We start from the raw sequence: 18,713 nt of genomic DNA, 5'->3' as shown, positions 1-18,713 counted from the left end.
TTCCTACAGTCTCTATAACACGACTTCAGTCGCTGCTGGAGGTGGAGATGAAGTTTCTCAAGCCTTTTTCATGTGGACAGAAAAGGAAATGAAAGCTTTTAGCACGTAGGTCTTATTTCAAGCCTCAGTAGCATAACCAGAAGGAACTACTTCTGGCTAATTGCCAGAAGAATTCGACCATTAATTTAAGTCCAGGGGCTTTTCATTTATGTTCATTATTTGCAGGAACACGGGACTGAAGGAACTTCACATGCAACAACTTCAGCTTTGATTTCTTTCATAACTACATTCACCTCTGTCTTAAAACTAGATTTTTGGTTTCTTTTTAGTTTCTTCCTTTTGAACGCCCTCAGGAAAATACAGGTTTATTCCTAAAAACCCTATTCCTAAAAATACTGTGTACAAGTGCAAGAATGAGCAAGGGGAGTGGACCAAAGACAGACACCAACACAGGATTTTTATCTACACTGGCGGGTAACACAATTTCCAACAATAACACTGTCAAACAAAAGCTGCAAAAGCTCCGGTGGTCTTGAGAGGGGGGAAAAAAAAAGTATTTATGGAGTATTACAATTTTTTACTTTTCTAATGGACCTTTGTCTAAGAATCCAAACCATGTTATAAATATGTCATGACAGCAAGACCAAGTAAATGTTAGACATCAGTAACACAGACGTAAACTGAGAGATAAGACCAAGTTCAAAACATACTGAACACCCCATGTGGCCTTTGTAGGATCAATAAAGAAACTTGCAAAACCAATCTTTTTAAGCAGAGGCAACCTATATTCTGCTGTGACCTCTACTCATGTTGTAAATACATTACTCTGCGCCCAGCCATGAGTAAAGGACTCTCAGAGCACGGGTAGCAGCATGTGTCCCTAGGAGACTTTTCCAAATAAAAGAGGTCCAGGCAAATACCCAAGTATCCTGACTTTCACTTCACTGTTCAAATCACTCCATTTTATGCTCCTGCCAAATATAATCATGCCAATAACAGATCTATCATTTGACAAGGAAAGCAGATGTTCTTTTCCGACTCATCTAAACAGGCCCTGTTAAACAAAGGCAACTCGGCCAAATCAATCCAGCAGCTTGGAGGCCTTCATTTAGACTGATTGTCCCCTTTCTGTGTGAGGGGTTGGAAGATCAAGGAAACATGTGCTGAGTGTTTTGCAAAGAGCCTGGAGAACAAGAAGGAAAGGGAAGCTGAGCAGCTGTGTTGCTTAACTCCTTAGTGACAAGCTTGTATATGCCTCTTTTCAAAAGCAGAGCTGAATTAGGGTCTTAAGGAAGAAGTGAGACACCCTGGCACCGGTGTAATGACACATAGCGATTAAAAGAGAGGCAGCACTTAAGTAAATGCCCAAAACTGAATAGGAGACAACTCCGGTGGCTGGGTAAGCACATTTAGCTCCTTACTTTAAATTATCAGCTGGAGTGCGTAAGTATGAATTTCCTTTCCAGGAAGATCAGATGCAGAATTTCAGTTAAGGCTATTGCAGAAACAGAGGGATACTGCAACACTGAAATCTATGGTGTTTAGAGCTACAATTCAGAGCAAAAAGTTATAATATCTCTGCTGTGATTTAAAAAAAATAAGCAAGGAACAATAGTGATTATCCCAAGTGTAGACAGGGGCAGGAATGAAAGGAAAGGAGAGGACTCCACTATCTGACTTCCATAGAAATTGGAGGCCAGCAAAGTAACTTGCAGTTTTCCTTGAACTGCTGGCCTTTGACCTTTTTCCTCCCAAAACCAACCCAGGGGTTACTAGCCACCAGGTCCACCTGCCACAATATTGAAGACCTGCCACTGAACTCAGATCTACTCAGATGGCCCCAGAAAGTTGTAAGGCTCTGGGTTGGGTGTAGAGCAGAAGGGATTCCCAAATCCAGAGCAATGGAGACCAGCAGTTATAGCAACACCCTGGGGGAATCCAAGCATGTAAGTGGGCAGTTCAGTGTCACAGGAGGCTGTGACAAAATAAGATCAAAACCACAGTGAAATCCCTGTGGTTTCTTCCCTGCACTTCATGTTCTCAGTCATCCCCTAGGCCTCTCCCACTGCCTGGGAGCTGTGTACACGCATCACGTACACAGAACCTTTGGCAAACAGGACCCCAACAGCCTCCTGCAAAGCTGGCTATTGGATATAATTTATGACCAGGGAGCTGGATAAAGCAAGCTGGATATTCTCCAGTTCTCAGAAATACTGCAGTGGTCTGGTTTGAGGAACAATAGTTTTGGTTAGCGGCGTGGGCAGCTCCTTTTAACTTTTAGGGGAACTGAAAACTCTGAGAATGTCTAGAAACCCAGCGTTAATCCAGCATTACTGCACCATCAGTAAAGCAAGGGCTAGAATGATGGACACCAGGCTTGCCCACCATTCATGCTGGAAATCCTCACAGCTGCAATAAGCAGCAACTTCACCCGTAGCTCAAGGGCTCTCTGGAGACGATGTGTTTCCTGTGCCCAGCTTCTCATTGCAAGCTTAGGATTTTGTGGCTGGTTTTTTTTGTTTGTTTGTTTGTTTTCAGGCAGTCAGGGAAGGACTGAACAGCAAAGTGGCAAAGTTACAGCAGCCAGTGTCCCAGGTATGCTTTTCCTTGGCAGCGCAGGCACTCTGAAGCTCAGTGGCACTAGCAATATGGATGAAAGGGGGGTTTGGCATTTACTGGGTGCCCTCTCCTCGCTTAAGTGTAGCAGCTGAAGCATCTCCAGGTGAGCAGTCAAAACTGGACACATTCAGCATTTGGAGCACCCGGTGCTTGAAACTTTCCTGAGCAAAATAAACAGTAAATGACTGTAGGACATGGATCTTCCAATCTTGTGGCACAGCAACCATAAGAAAAAGGAAATTGGGTCAGAGCACAGGTTTATCAAGGTCATACCACTTCCCCAAGAGCAACCAGGAGGAGATAAAGGAACAAGAAACAGAAAACACAAGAAACAAGACACACATATTATAATCCTTCCTATAGCGCATGTCTTCCTGCAGTCACCACAGTGCCTTTCTATAATTCAGTTGGTGATAAGGTTTTAACCTTCTTGGCTATCGATACCTTCAACATCTTTTATTAGATTAGGACCAACTCCAAGATGATTTTACTACTCATACATCACTCCCCATAGTGAAAAAGTGCCCCTAACAGGGCTTATGTGTGCCACTATTCAAAGCTTTCTATTGAAATCCAGGTATGTGCCTGCAACAATCTGTAAGTGCATCTAATTTCAAAGAGTTCACTTCAAAAAGACTCATTACCTACAAGGCAGCGTACAAAAAATACAAAGATATTCGCAAAAGATGAGTTTGTTTCATTCAGAGATCAGGAAGAAACGAGTCTTCCCTCTTTCAAATGAAGCAGAAGTGATTCAGTCAACAAGGCTCTGTTTGAGGAAGTTACTTATGGATTTATAAAGCATCCATTGTAAAGAATCAGAGCTCTCTATAGAAAGATTCTTCACGGACAGTCTGAAGCATCCAGGCGTGTTTTCCAGGAAGAAGAGCCTACTGGGATGAGCTCCCTGCCTAGGCTGTGTTTCAGAACAAAGGATCAAGTCATTGTTCTTAATAATGAGGGAGTCAAAACTACCGCAGTGATTTGGAGCCACTCCAAGCACAAGAGCCACCATCTTCAACAAAATGAGGACAAGGCCATTCTTCCCTTCTTTGGTTGAGTATGGAAGGAAGCAAAAGGGCAAGTGACTCACTAAAAGGTGTGACAGAGAGCGAGGGAGCATCACTGCCATGAAGAACGAAGATTCACAAGAATGGAGAAAATGCAGAGAGCAACAGAAGAGATCCTTTCCTAAGAGAGCCCAGGTTGGACCTGCACACGGACACAGCTTTGATTGAGAAGAACAGAACATGGCGGAAACCACTGTCTGGTTGTCCAGAGCTCTCCTAGAGGAAAGCTGTTAATTATGTTTATGTTTGGTAGCTTTGGATGCAGAGATTGTTTTTGGTAACCCTCACTGTGCCCAATGGCTAGTCTACATAGAAAACGTGACCAATTGATAAAAAGGAACATATTATCATCAGGACTTGGTGGGCTGACTGAAGATGGAGATTTTAGGAGGGACTTAGATTCCTGAAGGGGACAGTAAAAGAGAGCTGAAACTACCAGCATTCACCCTGCACAATTTTGAGTGGTTTGTGTGAAGGATCAGTATGAAAACATGGGAATAAATCAAAATATGGTTTCACTCCTCCTGGCTGAAAAGGACTAAAAGCTACAGGTTAAAGAGATTGTAACGTGAGCCTAAGAGCCTTAGACACACACAAAAATTTAACAAATATGACATGACACACGCTCACATACACTGTCTAAACCAGGAATGCATGCAACACTTCCACCTGAAGAGAGCATTGATGTTTTCCCAGGAGCATGAGGGTCACATCTAGTATTTCTGACAATGCCAACCACCTTCCTCTTAATAATGCTCAGAATAGACTCAAGATTCCAGAATGCAAGGATGCTGTGACAGGGCTACATCTCAACTACTGTCACTCCTGTTGAGTACACAGCTGAGTGTCAAGGGAAACAAATGAACAAAGCAAAGTGTCAGATGCTAGAAATACCTGTATTACAAATCAAAGCAACCCAGTGGCAATTTCCATGGGTTGAACATGGCAAGACTTGGCCAGGAAAGAGTTCACCTATGGCTTTAAGGAAGCAAGGATCTCACCCTCGCTTCCTGCATGGCTTCACCATCCCAGCTTGGCTGTTAGCTTCAGGTCTAAAAGACCTTTCCATGTGCTAGTTTATGCTGATGTCCAACTCTGTCAGAGGTGTCCTGCTTGATATGAAATATTTAAATGTTCTCCTCATAATATGCTGGTCAGCCAGCAAAGAGCCAGCAGAGAAAAGAAGAATTTGGATGGAAACAAGAGTGAGAAAGGAGCTGGCTCTTGTTCCGTGGGACAAGGAAAAGACTCCAAGTCTCATATGAGGAATATCAAATATAAGGAAAATAATAGATTAGATAATTAGGAAGATAAAACCTGAGCTGGACATTAGGAGTGATCAGAACACCCAGACAGAGTGGCTGATGGCTCTGGGAAGAAAAGGATGATCAGAGCAGTACAAGGAGCATCAAACCTCTGAGCACTGCTAGAAGTCTTGCCTTCAGTGTCAAAACCAACTCAGCTAGGCAGAAAATGTCTTTCAGTGATACGAATAAAAAGAGAACAACAAAAGGAAAAAAAAAAAGTGAGATTGCTATGCAAAATGCTGAAATTCAAGACAAAACTAAACATAGCCCCAGAAAACGAGAACTCACATGCAGCCCCACCCCCCCCACTTCTGTTCACTGGCTTTTCCAAAGAATCAGAGTTAAAAATATAATTTTAGTAATAAAAAAGTGAAAAAGTTACATGTGGTGAAAATGACATTGCTTGAATAATTGAGAACAACAACAAGGCTGACTGGGAAGGCAAACAAGGGTAAGGAAACTGTTATACATGAGGTGAAAGCTACTCAAAAGAGAACAACATGCTCAGATTGGGTGGTGGGAGTGGTACCATCTGGCTGAAAGTCAACAAATGTAATGCTTTTTTATATATAAGAAGAAGGGGAAAAAAAAAGATCCAGACAGCTATCGGCAAGTTAATCCGAGCACAAAAGTACACAGGACTTTTGAACACCACTTGAAGGACGGAGTAATTGAAAGCATGGTAGCAAACGGATTTGGATAAAATACAAAATGTGGTTTATCAAAAGTAAATCATGGGATTGTAACTGATAGCTTTTTTTGATAAGATTCCTGGGGTGGTTTGGGTTGTTTTTTTTTTTTTTTTTTTGGAGAGAGGAAAATCAGTGGATCTAATCTTTCCTAACTTCAGTAAATAGTCTGATGGCATGCCAAAAGGAAATGACTGCCTTAACGATAGATATGGGGATTAATACAACTGGAAGGATACTAAGGAAGTGGGTAAGCATGAAGACTGTGGCTGGGATGAAGGCAGAAACACAGAACCACAGGGAAGTCTGCAGTGGTATTAGTTAAGAATCTTTTACAGTATCAGGCTTTACAGTATAAAGGATGGAATGAAATGCAGTGACAGAAAGATGAGGAAAGAGGGAACTACCAACAAAAAGGTCCATGAGAATCTAAAACCTCTGCTGGAAATGACAGGGCAGAAGGACCTGTTAGGTGACTGAACTTGAAGGATGCTGGACCACATAGAACAAAGCTGACCAGCAACATACTCTTATAGGCAACATACTCTTCTCCCCTTGGTCTCTATTTCTAGCAAACCCCTCTTGGGGCATTTTCTGAACATCCCCATAGAGGACAATACTCTTGGTGAGCAGGGTGGTATACGTGTCTTCTCACACGCCTGCCAATGTCCAATGCAGATCTGCCTACAATGGAAGCTGGGGGCAAGAGCCCTTAAAAAGGGACAGAGAGGGGTAATTTAAAGGATGATGCTGGTCCCTCTGTATTAATCAGGATTAATTAGCCCTTCACAGCCACCTCCTCCATGCTTTTGCAGACCCCACCTGTGCTGCAACTTGTCATCCAGAGCCTGATCTTTCCTGGTTCCTCTCCAGCATCCCTTGACGCTGAATGCTTGGTCATATCAAATCAAGAGACAGCAATGATACCAGACGGCTGCCCCAGAAACTGCAGTCCTGTGTGTTAGCTACATTAATGCTGGAAAGCCAGGAGGAGGGAGGGGAAAAAATGGGAAAAAAAATGGGATGAAAAGGGATGAAAAGGGATGAAAAGGGAAGGGGGGGGGAAAAAAGGGGGGGGAAAAAAGGGGGGGGGGGAAAAAAGGGGGGGGGGAAAAAAGGGGGGGGGAAAAAAGGGGGGGGGGGAAAAAGGGGGGGGGGAAAAAAGGGGGGGGGGAAAAAAGGGGGGGAAAAAAGGGGGGGAAAAAAGGGGGGGGGAAAAAAGGGGGGGGGGAAAAAAGGGGGGGGGAAAAAAGGGGGGGGAAAAAAGGGGGGGGAAAAAAGGGGGGGGAAAAAAGGGGGGGGGGAAAAGGGGGGGGGAAAAAAGGGGGGGGGGAAAAAAGGGGGGGGGAAAAAAGGGGGGGGGGAAAAAAGGGGGGGGGAAAAAAGGGGGGGGGAAAAAAGGGGGGGGGAAAAGGGGGGGGGGAAAGGGGGGGGGAAAAAAGGGGGGGGAAAAAGGGGGGGGGAAAAAGGGGGGGGGAAAAAGGGGGGGGGAAAAAGGGGGGGGGAAGTGGGGGGGGGAAAAGTGGGGGGGGGAAAAGGGGGGGGGGAAAAGGGGGGGGGGAAAAGGGGGGGGGAAAAGGGGGGGGGGAAAAGGGGGGGGGAAAAAAGGGGGGGGGGAAAAGGGGGGGGGAAAAAGGGGGGGGGAAAAAAGGGGGGGAAAAAAGGGGGGGGGAAAAAAGGGGGGGGGAAAAAAGGGGGGGGGAAAAAAGGGGGGGGGAAAAAAGGGGGGGGGAAAAAAGGGGGGGGGAAAAAAGGGGGGGGGAAAAAAGGGGGGGGGAAAAAAGGGGGGGGGGAAAAAGGGGGGGGGAAAAAAGGGGGGGGGAAAAGTGGGGGGGGGAAAAAGTGGGGGGGGGAAAAAGTGGGGGGGGGGGGGGAAATATAGCAACTAAACCCAACTTTGGTTCTGGGGAAGAAAGTATGAAATCAAGGCAAAAAAAATATTGCTGACTCCCCAAAACTCCTTCAAATATGTAAACTGAACTAGTTGAGAGACAAGCAGTAGCATGCTGAGCAGCAAGTGTATCAGTGAGAAGCACAGGGAACTTCTACTTCCCCTGCATTCACTTCCAGAAGGGTGAAAGAGGGGAGGAAAGGGAAACTACTGTTAAGAAATCAATCCTACCTGTTGCTTATGCCTCCTTTGTCTTGTATGACTTTCAAACACTGAATATAATATGGAATAACAGAAGAGGAGGCTTTCAGGTGTCCCTTTGATTTCGCTGGGATTTCAGTTCTCAAATAACCTTATGAAATGGGGTGATTTCAGACTGATGCTCAGCCCTCCAGTGCATACATAAAGAAACATGGTTCTGCACAAAGCCAGTAACAAGAGCGGTCATTTTTCCTAATATAGCCTAGGAATCTACTGATAATCTCTCAGTGGTACTGAGTGATGATTTCTGGGTTTGACAGAACAAAACCTGAGACAGTCAGATGCTCTGGCAAGCTGAACGCAAGAGCCTGAGCCCCAGAAAAACTGAATCCTCTATTAGTGACATTGGTATAATGCCTCCAGCTAATAACATAACCATGGCCTTAATAACAAATTGTCTCCACTCGTAAACTGGTGGAAGTTCATCCAACATTATAGCCAAGTAACATAGGTGTGAGTTATCGTAGTGTAGAAATCTGTCTTATTGGCAAGTACTCTTCAAGTACCTTTTGAATATAGCCTTGAGGACAATGCAACTTGAGCTCAAAGAACAGTCATATCACTATGTCTTATGCAGCAAAAGGTCATCCACATAGTTAGTTGTCCACTTTTTCACCTTTAAAAATAATAACCAGTAAATTTGCATTGGGAGGTAGTAGCATTTTTGCAGAGTAAATTGTAAGACACAAACTTCAGTCAAAGAGATTTATATTGACTTGGAAACAGCCAGGATTTCACCTAATTTCCAGGTAGCTGGCACAACATACACCTTGGCTAACTGAGTCAGCAAACATTAAGAATGGCATTAAAAGAATGATTAAAGGTCTGGAAAACTTGCTAGTGCCAAAACAAAACATCCCGTCTAAACTGAGAGAGAGAGAGAGAGAAAGAGAGAAGTCTAATCAATCACAACCAGCAAGTGCCTAAACCATAAGAAGATTTCCTACCAAGGATAACTATTTAATGGGAAAAAAAAGGCTTAACAAATTCCCGTGACTGAATTCTCTAATGAGACAAATGTGGATTAGAAGTAAAGCACTGCTTGGGAATGGTTTAACACTGACTGGCGTGACTTACTGGAAGAGTGTCTTCAAATCATTCCGGTCCAAAGCAGAAACTAATGTTTGGGGCTATGCAGATGGTCAGTCTAACACAGTCCAACAGATGACCTCCGGGTGTCCCTTACCCCTCACCCAGTCTGTGATACTGGGTGAAAATGATTTCAAGCTGGCCAAGAGAAAAGGGAGCAGGTGCGATTCCTGGGAGTCTTATCAATCTAGCTATCACATTCACAGATTGAGGGCAAAGAAAAACCAACAAAGATTAGGAGGGTCCATAAGGAACCAACTATTCTATCCCCGCTTGATATGTAAGAAGTCCCAGTAATGGTTTATAACATGCTTCTGTCCCATTCTTTCTCAAATGTCCCCAGTGACAAAGACTCCACAGTGTCCTTACAGTCCCTAATCAATTCCTAGGCTTCTCTCTGCTCACCATCAGAAAGATTTTGTCTGTTTTGTGAAACACAAAATTTCTGTGCCTTCAATTTAAGGCACAAATTTCTAGTTCTACCCAGACTGGTTCTGGAGAACAGATTTCCTGCCCCCACCCCCACCCCCGCCCCCTGCCCCAGCTTCTTACTTGCAGTAGTCTTTTCACATACTTAAAGACAAGTTGGGATTTCTCCTTTCTGTGTTTTTGGTTTTGTTTTGTTTTTTTTTTTCAGAATAAACATCCCCAGTTTTTTCAGTTTTTTCTCCGACAGCATTTTTTAGACATTTCGTCATTCTTCTGGCCCTGCCTGGACTCTCTCTGGCTTCTTCAAGGGCTTTTACCCCAAAATAGACACATCTGCTCCAGCTGAAAGTCTACCAGGGATCACTTGTCTCTTTTCCTTTAACCCAAACAAAAGTTTGGTTCCAGTTTATTGTTTATGTTACTTGCAGCCTGACATAATCAGCAGCCAAACATAAAAGGGGTTGCCTACATGTTCAGCCCCTCCTCTGAACCCTTGACGTGGGGGAAAAAGAAAAAAAAAAAAACTAAAAGAGGAAAAAAAGACTAAGAAATCCTGATTTTGCAGACAGAGAAGAGAAGCTCACAAAGTCAAGGACGGCAAGAAGTTTCATCAGAAGTAGGAACAAAGGGTAATTCTTCCAGATCCTTTATCTAAGTCTTAGGAACAAAATCACCTTTCAGCAAATTTCGGTAATATCAGTGCAGTAGGTGAATGCCACACTCCAATGAACTTTGTGTTGCACCGTCACTTACAGCTGAACAGGACAAATAAACCGCGGGGAATAACAACAGGGAATAATGTCCTCCATTCCAGAGGAGGAGCAGAAAAGCTATCTGAAAAGGGCATCCCCCTTTGTACCTTCCAGCTCCCTAAGTGCCACAACAGGTTCCAATATCTCCTGGACTTAAAAGTTCACTTTGAAATAGAAAGGTAAAAATACAGCTTTACCCTGCAAAAATAATGGTAATTGATAAAAAAATTTATTAAAAAAAACCCAGTATTTCCTCGGTTTAGTTCATCTCCATTTATAAAGCCCAGCAGCTCTAATGTGTGAACCTCACTGAGAGCCTCCCAGACAGGTGGGCTTCACAGCGTACTTGGGACTTTCCTTATTATAAATAAGGATTGAATTGCCATCAAACATCAGGAGGTTTAAATGAACGTTGAAGGAATGGAGGTAACCAGGGAAATTATTCTGCAGAGGAGGTATCTCTGCTGTGGTTTTACTTTTTTCCCCAGGGTTTGTACAGCCGACCGGGACCAGTCAACCAACAGACCTTGACATCATCCTCTAAACAGAGTCATCCTCAACATCTGACCCTCTCTGTCCCTTGGGGTGAGCAGACCTGAACACAGCATCTGTCGGAGGGGGACACTGTTAACACAATACATTACTGCTCTTGAAAAGGCTGTTTTCCACTCTGACCTGTCTTTGAGATTTCAACAGTGCTAAGCATTGATGTGAGCAGCGCAAGTCTCCAAGGAGCTGTGGGCAAAGGTGTGCAAGATCTCCTTGGAGTGGCCGTGGTGCACCTGCAGCCCCAAGACATTGAACTCCCTGTTCAAACACACACTCTCTCTGGGTAGGTGTCAGCTCTGGCCAACAGTCGCCCAGCTGCAACGTTTGCTCTTCTTCCCAGGTTGCTGAAAGCTTCTCCAAGCATCTGACTTCATCTGAGGTGGCTGTAGCTCCTCATGCTGTCCCTCCTGCCCAGATGCCTGGGCCCTTTTAGTTCATTTGTGTGATATATCACAATATTTGTGATATTCCTTCACCTTTTTGCCTACAACAACTTCCCATGTAAGCGAAGTCTTACCTAGTAGTTTAACAGCAACCAGTGTAAGATCTTCACCTGCAATCCCCAGCCAACACCACTGTCTCGTTAGAGTATTAATTCAGGATGCAACGGGAAATAAGACATCACCTGCTAAGCCATTCATATGCACTTTCTGTTTCTCTAACAACAAGTCCAGCCAAGTGTGTCCATCCAAGGAGGATAAATGTCACGGCTTTAAGAAACTCTGGATGTATGTAGAGATGAAACTACAAGCAGATTTAAAACCCTGTTAAACATCCCTCTGCAATAGTTCAAGCTGCTGTCAAAGTTTCTAGACACAAAATACTTAGGGGAAATGACCACAAAACCCAAGGCATCTTAAACCACTTAAGGCGCATCATAAAAAAAAATAAAAATAATAATTGAAAAAAATACAGTGCCTCTTCCCTCCAAAGTTTTACCTTGAGCAGAGGTTTCTTGGCCACATTACAAACCCCTGGAAGTCACAGGTTTCCCTCAGAGGCATTCACCACAGTAACAATTCAAGCATGGACACACAACAAACATAGTCCAGGAATTTTCTAAAAACATTAGCTGACAAAACCCAGCCAAGTTTTGCAGCTTGCCATCCAAGTCACATGAATAGGAATATATTCCATAAACACAGACATATCTCTAGAAACAATAATACCAAACAGGAGATCCCCATTTGCACGTTTCTTTTTCTTCTCTAGTATTATTAATTGTACTAACCATAAAACTGTTAATGAAACAGCACTTAAATTGTTCATAACAATGTTAAAACTCTCTCCCCGTGAAATGAATGAAGTTCCCCTCTCAGATCCTCTCTGTGAACTGTGGGAAATTTCACTGCACTGATCACAATGTTTATTAAAAGTTGATTTTTGAGTAAACAATTGTTGTAGCAAATTAATTGCTGCACTTAGGTGCACTTCTCTGTGGATCCTTCATACCTTTTCAGGGAATGTATGCCTACAATTTCAGAATTGTGTCATTGAGATAATATCATCTTTTCCCACCTCCAACTTCTGATCTATCTTCCAGAAAGCAACTCCAGTGCATTGTGGTACCTTATTACAATATCCCCACTGTCCCCCAAATTATGCTTCTGTAATAAAAACTGTCTTCACTCTTCTTGTGATCTGTGTGTTCGACCTGGCACATAACCTTCTCCTCCTGATGGCCAGGCACCAGCCTGATGATTGGGTACCTCTTTCACCACTTGTCCTTGGTTGCCCTATTTGCACACAGTGCTGCGAGACGGGTCACAGCTCTTCTGGAAGGACGGGCCAAGTGGCCAAAAAGATAACCAACTAAGCCAAGCATGGTTTCCCAATCCAAATGATTAACTTTGAGTAAAACCTAATCTCAGTTCAACTATGAATGAAAAGGAGGGATCAGAAGTGGAAATAAAGAAGTAAACCAACAACCCAAACCCAGTAATATTTACTAACCGGAAGGGCATGAAGCTCAGAGGCATTACATGGGAACCTCAAGACATCAGGAACAACCTGCAGCTGGTAAGAATAAGACATTAATGAGAAATTATTATTTTCAGGGGTTTTTAGTTTGGTTGGTTGTTTTGGACTTTTGATTTGTTGGGTTTTGGGAGCTTTTTTGTTGTTTGTTGTAAAAGCATTACAACAAACAAAATCTTACAGGCCAGTAGAGGAAAGTTCAACGTGTGATTTTGATCTGTATTTGGAAAGTAGCAGGGCAACGTGCGTGTTTCTGATGATGATGAAGAAGTTTTTTCCAGTCCATTAGTAACAAAAGCAGATGTTAACATCTACGAGAGATAAACATTTAAAATCAGCAGGCCTGGATAACTTTCACCTAAGAGCACTTATAATAGTTGGCTGAGAAGGTCTGTTTGAATACAGCCAAGTGCAAAAACTGCACTCAAGAGCAAATTCAGCACAGACCTCCAGTATGGTAGCCTGAATTCTGTAAAGAAGTAATGTGGTGGAAGATTTGAGGATTGAAAAAAGATAAATAGTTCATTGTGAACTCCCAGTACGTGCTGCTGAGAACAGGCTAACACAACTGTTTGCTTTATAAACTGAACCGCAAGGAAGTACAAGAAGATAATATTCCTTTTCTATATGGTATTGGAAAGACCTGTGCTGTGACACTAAGGTCAGGCATTTTAAAAGGGCAATAAAGACCAAGGGAGAGTGCAGAAAGGAAACATAAAAGCAATTAGAGGAGGTCCACATTCTTCTGGAGCAAGACCTGGATGCCTTCACTATAACGTTATCTCAGTAGACACTGCACACCTATGTTTAGGCAACTCAATCTGGTGTTGAATGTCTTCAGAGATACTCTACTGAAAGGCAATTCAATCTAGCAGAGAAAGGCAAAATGGGATGCAAAGTGGAAATCTATGCAAATTCATAACTCTCTCCAAGGTGTCTCGATTAATAGCTAGGGCAAGGGGAAACAGATGTGCTGATTTGTCCATATCAGCTCCTGAAAAGAAGTGTTCAATTGAGTTATGCTTTATCAGAAACAGGTTGTTGGACTCAACTTGCTGAAGGTAACTGGTGAAAATTAGTTGCTCTCAATAACCAGCCAAACAAAATAATCTACCCTTCCCATCAGGGATTACTCTAATCTTAATATAGCTACAACTGCACAAATTTCCTGGGTTTCTGATGTCAGACCTTGGCCCAGGCACTGAGACGTTACATTCCACTTGGATTTTCTGAAATATCTGCTGGCCTATAATCATGGAAGCCCACTTGCTCTTGCTGGTGTACGTTTGGAAAAAAACACATTCAAATAATTAAGTCTCAATAGTGTTCTGAACTTCAAGAAGAGGAAATGTTGCACAGAAGTCCTTACAAACTCCACTTTAGGGGCACTCGTGTTTGATTAATGCATTTTTGATACAAAAGGCCTGATCAAGGTCTAAATATTCACATCATGAATCAAGAAGAGATAAAGCCATATTGACAATTCTGGAGCCACTGGGTGCTGCCTATCCCCAAGGTTTCATCAGGAAACTAGTCATCTTGATTGCACAGAAAAGGAAGATAGGATAGATAGAATGAAGGATGCTGGGAGCCTATCAGTCCTTTGCACAACCTCTTCCCCTGCCCCAGCGTACAGCTGAAAGAAATCCATCTCAAACGAAGGAGCTGTCCTGCTGTTCCAGGGAAGAGACACCATTCTCACTTTTTTTGCTATCTTCTGGTCTTCAAAGCAAGAACATCCATGTCGTCAGTTCTGGGTTTACTGGACCCTACAAGCCCAGGCTTGCAGTACTGAACTGGGGACACAGTGAACTCTGGCTGCCTACGACAATTACGAACTATTTGGATGTACTTCACCTAATGAAAACAAATGGATTGTGCAATTTCTGTGACAGCAGATGTGCCGAGAGACAGCGTTTCAACCCACTTGCTATCTTAGATGCCCCATCCGTATAAAAGAAGGTTATGCTGTACGTGGCTTATCAGACTCATCTGGGTGTTAATCTGGGAACATGGACTCAGAACATATCTGCAGTGCTGGGATTTCACAACCCAATTTCTTTATTCTTCCTGTGAAGAATTTAACCTTTTCCCTGAGGCTCACCTACGTTCAGAGCTGAAAATGCATCTCAGTGGCACAAGCTCATACTGCCATGGCAGAGATTGCTCCAGCTAGGGAAGATCTTCCAGACAAGGTAGTGCAGCCTATTGCCAACAAGCATCATATTTGAGGAGTCCTTAAGAAGCTCTTCCCAGCTCCACACCCTACCAGCTAGACAAGTGAAAAATGAGAACATACCGTTCAGAAGCCTGTGCCTGCCCACCACAATGAAAAATTGTGTTCACCGTCATCTGGTTCTTGCCATTAACTTCCCTTAACTGGGTTTCCTGCCTCAAGGGGTTTCTTCCTGCCCAAAACATCCCATTCTCAGCCCTGCACACATTACCGAGGACTGCTATTTGTAGAAGAGAATTTATGGCACTTTGACATACAACGAGACTGGAATGCTTTTAAATCACAATGAAACTGGCACTGGGGTACACGTGGCCCTTGTGCATCCCTCATAGGTTTATCAAGCTATGGTTATTTCTGACAAAAAGCGGCTTCTCTACGTGTGGAAATGCAGCTTTGTCTCTTCATGTCATCCTTAAATTCCCGCAGTTAGGATCAAGGGTATCACACAGGAGACAGAGCAGTGGCACAGGGTGAGGAAGAAAAAGAAGCGACAAAGCCTAAAATCAAATCTCAGTACCTTATTAAGAGGCATATAGAATCATAGAATTGCCTAGGTTGGAAGGGACCTTTCAGATCTTCTAGTCCAACCATCAACCTAACTCCGACAAGAACCATCACTAAACCGTATCTCTAAGCACTATGTCTACCTGTCTTTTTAAAACCTCCAGGGATGGTGATTCAACCACTTCCCTGGGCAGCCTGTTCCAATACTTAATAACCCTTTCAGGGAAGAAATTTTTCCTAATACCCAGTCTAAATCTCCCCTGGCACAACTTGAGGCCATTTCCTCTTGTCCTATTGCCTGTTACTTGGGAGAAGAGACCGACCCCCACTTCTACACCCTCCTTTCAGGTAGTTGAAGAGAGTGATATAAAGCCTATTATTTCAATAATCATAGCTGCATTTACTGCCAGTTGTAATTGATGTGCTTTACATGCTCAGAAGACCGCAGGCGAGGAGGGAACTCTCTTCCTCCACAGCTTTCCCAACCTGGGCAAGGAGCCATCCGCTGGTGCGCACTCCCAGCATGCCTGTCCAGCTACACAGCCAAAACCCAGCCCCCCGAAGTGCTTAAGGAAAATGAAACTCAGAGATCCTGCCCCATCTATTTACAGCGACACTCCAGACTATAATTGTGATTATACGGTCTGGAAATATTCGTGTGGGTGAAGAAATGAAATAAAATAAAATAACACCTTAAAAAAAAATAAATCTGCAAGACCTTTGAGAGTTCTGGATGGTCTTTATCACTTTACTGCTTTTCTAGTCCAGCTGCTCTTTTTGTACCTCAGTTTTTGGGAAAGACACTTGTCATTCATATCCTCATTGATACAAGTTGCTATCAGACAGCTGTTACTAGAGTTATTTGACAGAAGCATCTCAGCCACAGCTAAACAGCATGAGCAGATAAGACCGAACAATGTAAGTGAACAGGAAAACATCTTTATTTTCTTCTAAGTGTGCACCCACTTTCTATAAACGTAGTTAAATGTCCCCTAGATTTAGCCCAGCTCCAGGATTTGCTCCACAAAATTAAATGCAGCATATGAAAGGGATAGAAAATAGAGGAAAGTGCTTTCATCAGCATCAGGGTACACCGAAATGTACAGATCTTCTCTGAGAAGTCATCGTTTAAAATGCAACAAAGGTCAAGATTGGCTCCCTGAGTGCAGCAGCCCCTGGGATGGCACAATTAACTCCTTAAAATGTGGAGTCAAAGCCAGGGATATCTTAGTGATTCTTCGGCCAAGGAGATGTGAGGAAAAAAATGCCAACACTTCTTCCAAGGAGTAGGGAAATTATCCTGACCTGGGATCCAATCCACTGTGGATTAAAACTCTTTGGAATGAGAAGACGATCATATTTTTTTTCACTTTATATCCACAGTAATTTGCCTCTTCAGTGGCATAAAAATTAAATCCAGCTGGAATGGCTTTTTAATTAAAATCATACTTTGCTTATCAGAGTGAGAACACTTAACTGATTACAAAAGAAACGTGGAAACCTCTGGCATCCTGTTCCCTGTTCTCCAGCCAGGCTGTGCAGCAAACTCACTCTGCTAAACCACGTGAAACCCTTTGGAGACTGCCCTACATAAGCTCTCCTCACCCCATTTATGGACTAGAAAAAGTCATATAGAACATACAGAGTCTCTATAAAAAGGTATATACAAAAGTTCGCTCTCTCTGGCTGAACCTGCTGAAGTTCACTCTTGTTTTAATTTGCTGGCTCCTGGCACTTCCCTAAGGAAGCAAAGAATCTCTACGCATTTAATTTCAACTCCTTGGCTGTGCTGTTATTTAACTTCATAGGCAACTGAAGGGTTTCCTACTGTCTTGAAAGTGCCCTCAGGCCAAAGGCTGAGCCATACACCTCACCTGTTCCGAGCAGATACACCCCAGAATCCCACTCCAATAGTTAAGGACCTTTTTTTTCCACAAGCACCATCATCCAGGCTTGTTGCCAGAGTCAGCTTATTTTGCTGGAGGCCTTCCCATATGGTGACAACAAAATTCATGGGTCATGATACAGGCAAGGCTGGGTCACACAAGCTATGCCACCCACACACCTTGAGGTGTTCCCTGAGGAACATCTCACGTGCCACAGGCTCTGGGACACAGGGAGGACTGCTGCTGCCTGTGTTACCTTTAGGTTTCAACCTTCCAGGGTTGCTCCCGTAACAATTTTCATGAGCATTAAACTCACAGTCAGATTCTCAGACAGCACAGTACAGCAATGTTAACGTCAGTGAAGCCAAGTTGATTTATTCTGGCTGAGGATGGTGACTGCAGGGTAGGATTTTCCCAAGCGCAACTATTAGTTAAATTCCTAGGCCTGAATGAATATGTGACTGAGTGCCTGCATGCTTTTATCTTTCTGTTTTCAGTGCCAGGTCCTGCCAGGGAAAGGGATGTTGAGGCAGATGCTAGAACTGAGGTCTTGAACCCATGCTGTTTGCAACAATCCTATGGGACCTTCCATCAGAATAGCACTGTCACAGGAACTCAGCTGCATTTTCCTTACAGACAGAAATGAGATCAGATATGACTTCAATTGGGAAAGTTACTCTATTTTTAGTTCCAGTAAGCCCATTGCAGCCATAAGGTGCTGAGTTCCAGAGGCTGAAATAACCATCTCCCAAACAAATCCAAGAACAGACACGTTGTTCTCCAAATGTCTCCCACATAACGAAGAAAATGCAATTTTACTCATGTAACCCCTCTTGCCCTCCCTCTCCTGAAATTCAGATGTGCTGTTTTCAATCACACCATTTAAATGTCACCCTTTTGCAGGAAAACATAAGCTGGGGGTACCCCTGATATACTCCACAGGAGACACCAAAACCCTGATGACACCGGTCAGGATTTTCTTAGATTCTTAAATACCTTTAAATTCTAGACTTGGCCCAATATTATCCTTGCAGACCTGGAAATTTTCTTCCCCCATTAAATCTGATGCTGTTGAAGTGAGTTAGAGATCCCCAGACTCTAAGACTGAATATGCTTCCAACTAATTGTTGTGACCGAGCAGCTCTCAAAATTGAAACTCTTCCACTATCTGATATATGATCTAAAAAAATACAGGTCATTAAATTAAATACAGGTCATTATCCCTTCTCTGACTGTGTCAGCCTTCCAACCTGCAAAAAGTGCTATTTGCCTCCTTCCCAGAAACAGCTGTGTCATCATTTAAAGATGTGGCATATTCTGGCCCATTTTCTGTCCAGAAAATGAAAGTTTAAAAATGATCCATAAAAAGCAAGGTTTCTTTCTTTATTCACTCTTCTGTCAATAAAAATAACTCACAACGTGTTAACTTTTCCAGTTTCTTGATGGGAAGACAA

The 18,713-nt window shown here is 43.2% G+C and overlaps 1 protein-coding gene across 2 annotated transcripts in view; it reads right to left on the bottom strand.

Annotated features, from left to right (window-relative positions):
• LOC128905075 (vasoactive intestinal polypeptide receptor) overlaps positions 1-18,713 on the bottom strand; it is a 117,091-nt gene that overhangs the window by 84,045 nt on the left and 14,333 nt on the right. The gene's annotated exons all lie outside the window — the stretch shown is intronic.

This window comes from Rissa tridactyla, chromosome 2 (assembly GCF_028500815.1).
Source record: "Rissa tridactyla isolate bRisTri1 chromosome 2, bRisTri1.patW.cur.20221130, whole genome shotgun sequence".
In the NCBI taxonomy this organism is placed as follows: Eukaryota; Metazoa; Chordata; class Aves; order Charadriiformes; family Laridae; genus Rissa; species Rissa tridactyla.
Note: the sequence above shows the minus strand (reverse complement) of the source record. Positions and strands in the feature narration are given on the sequence as shown.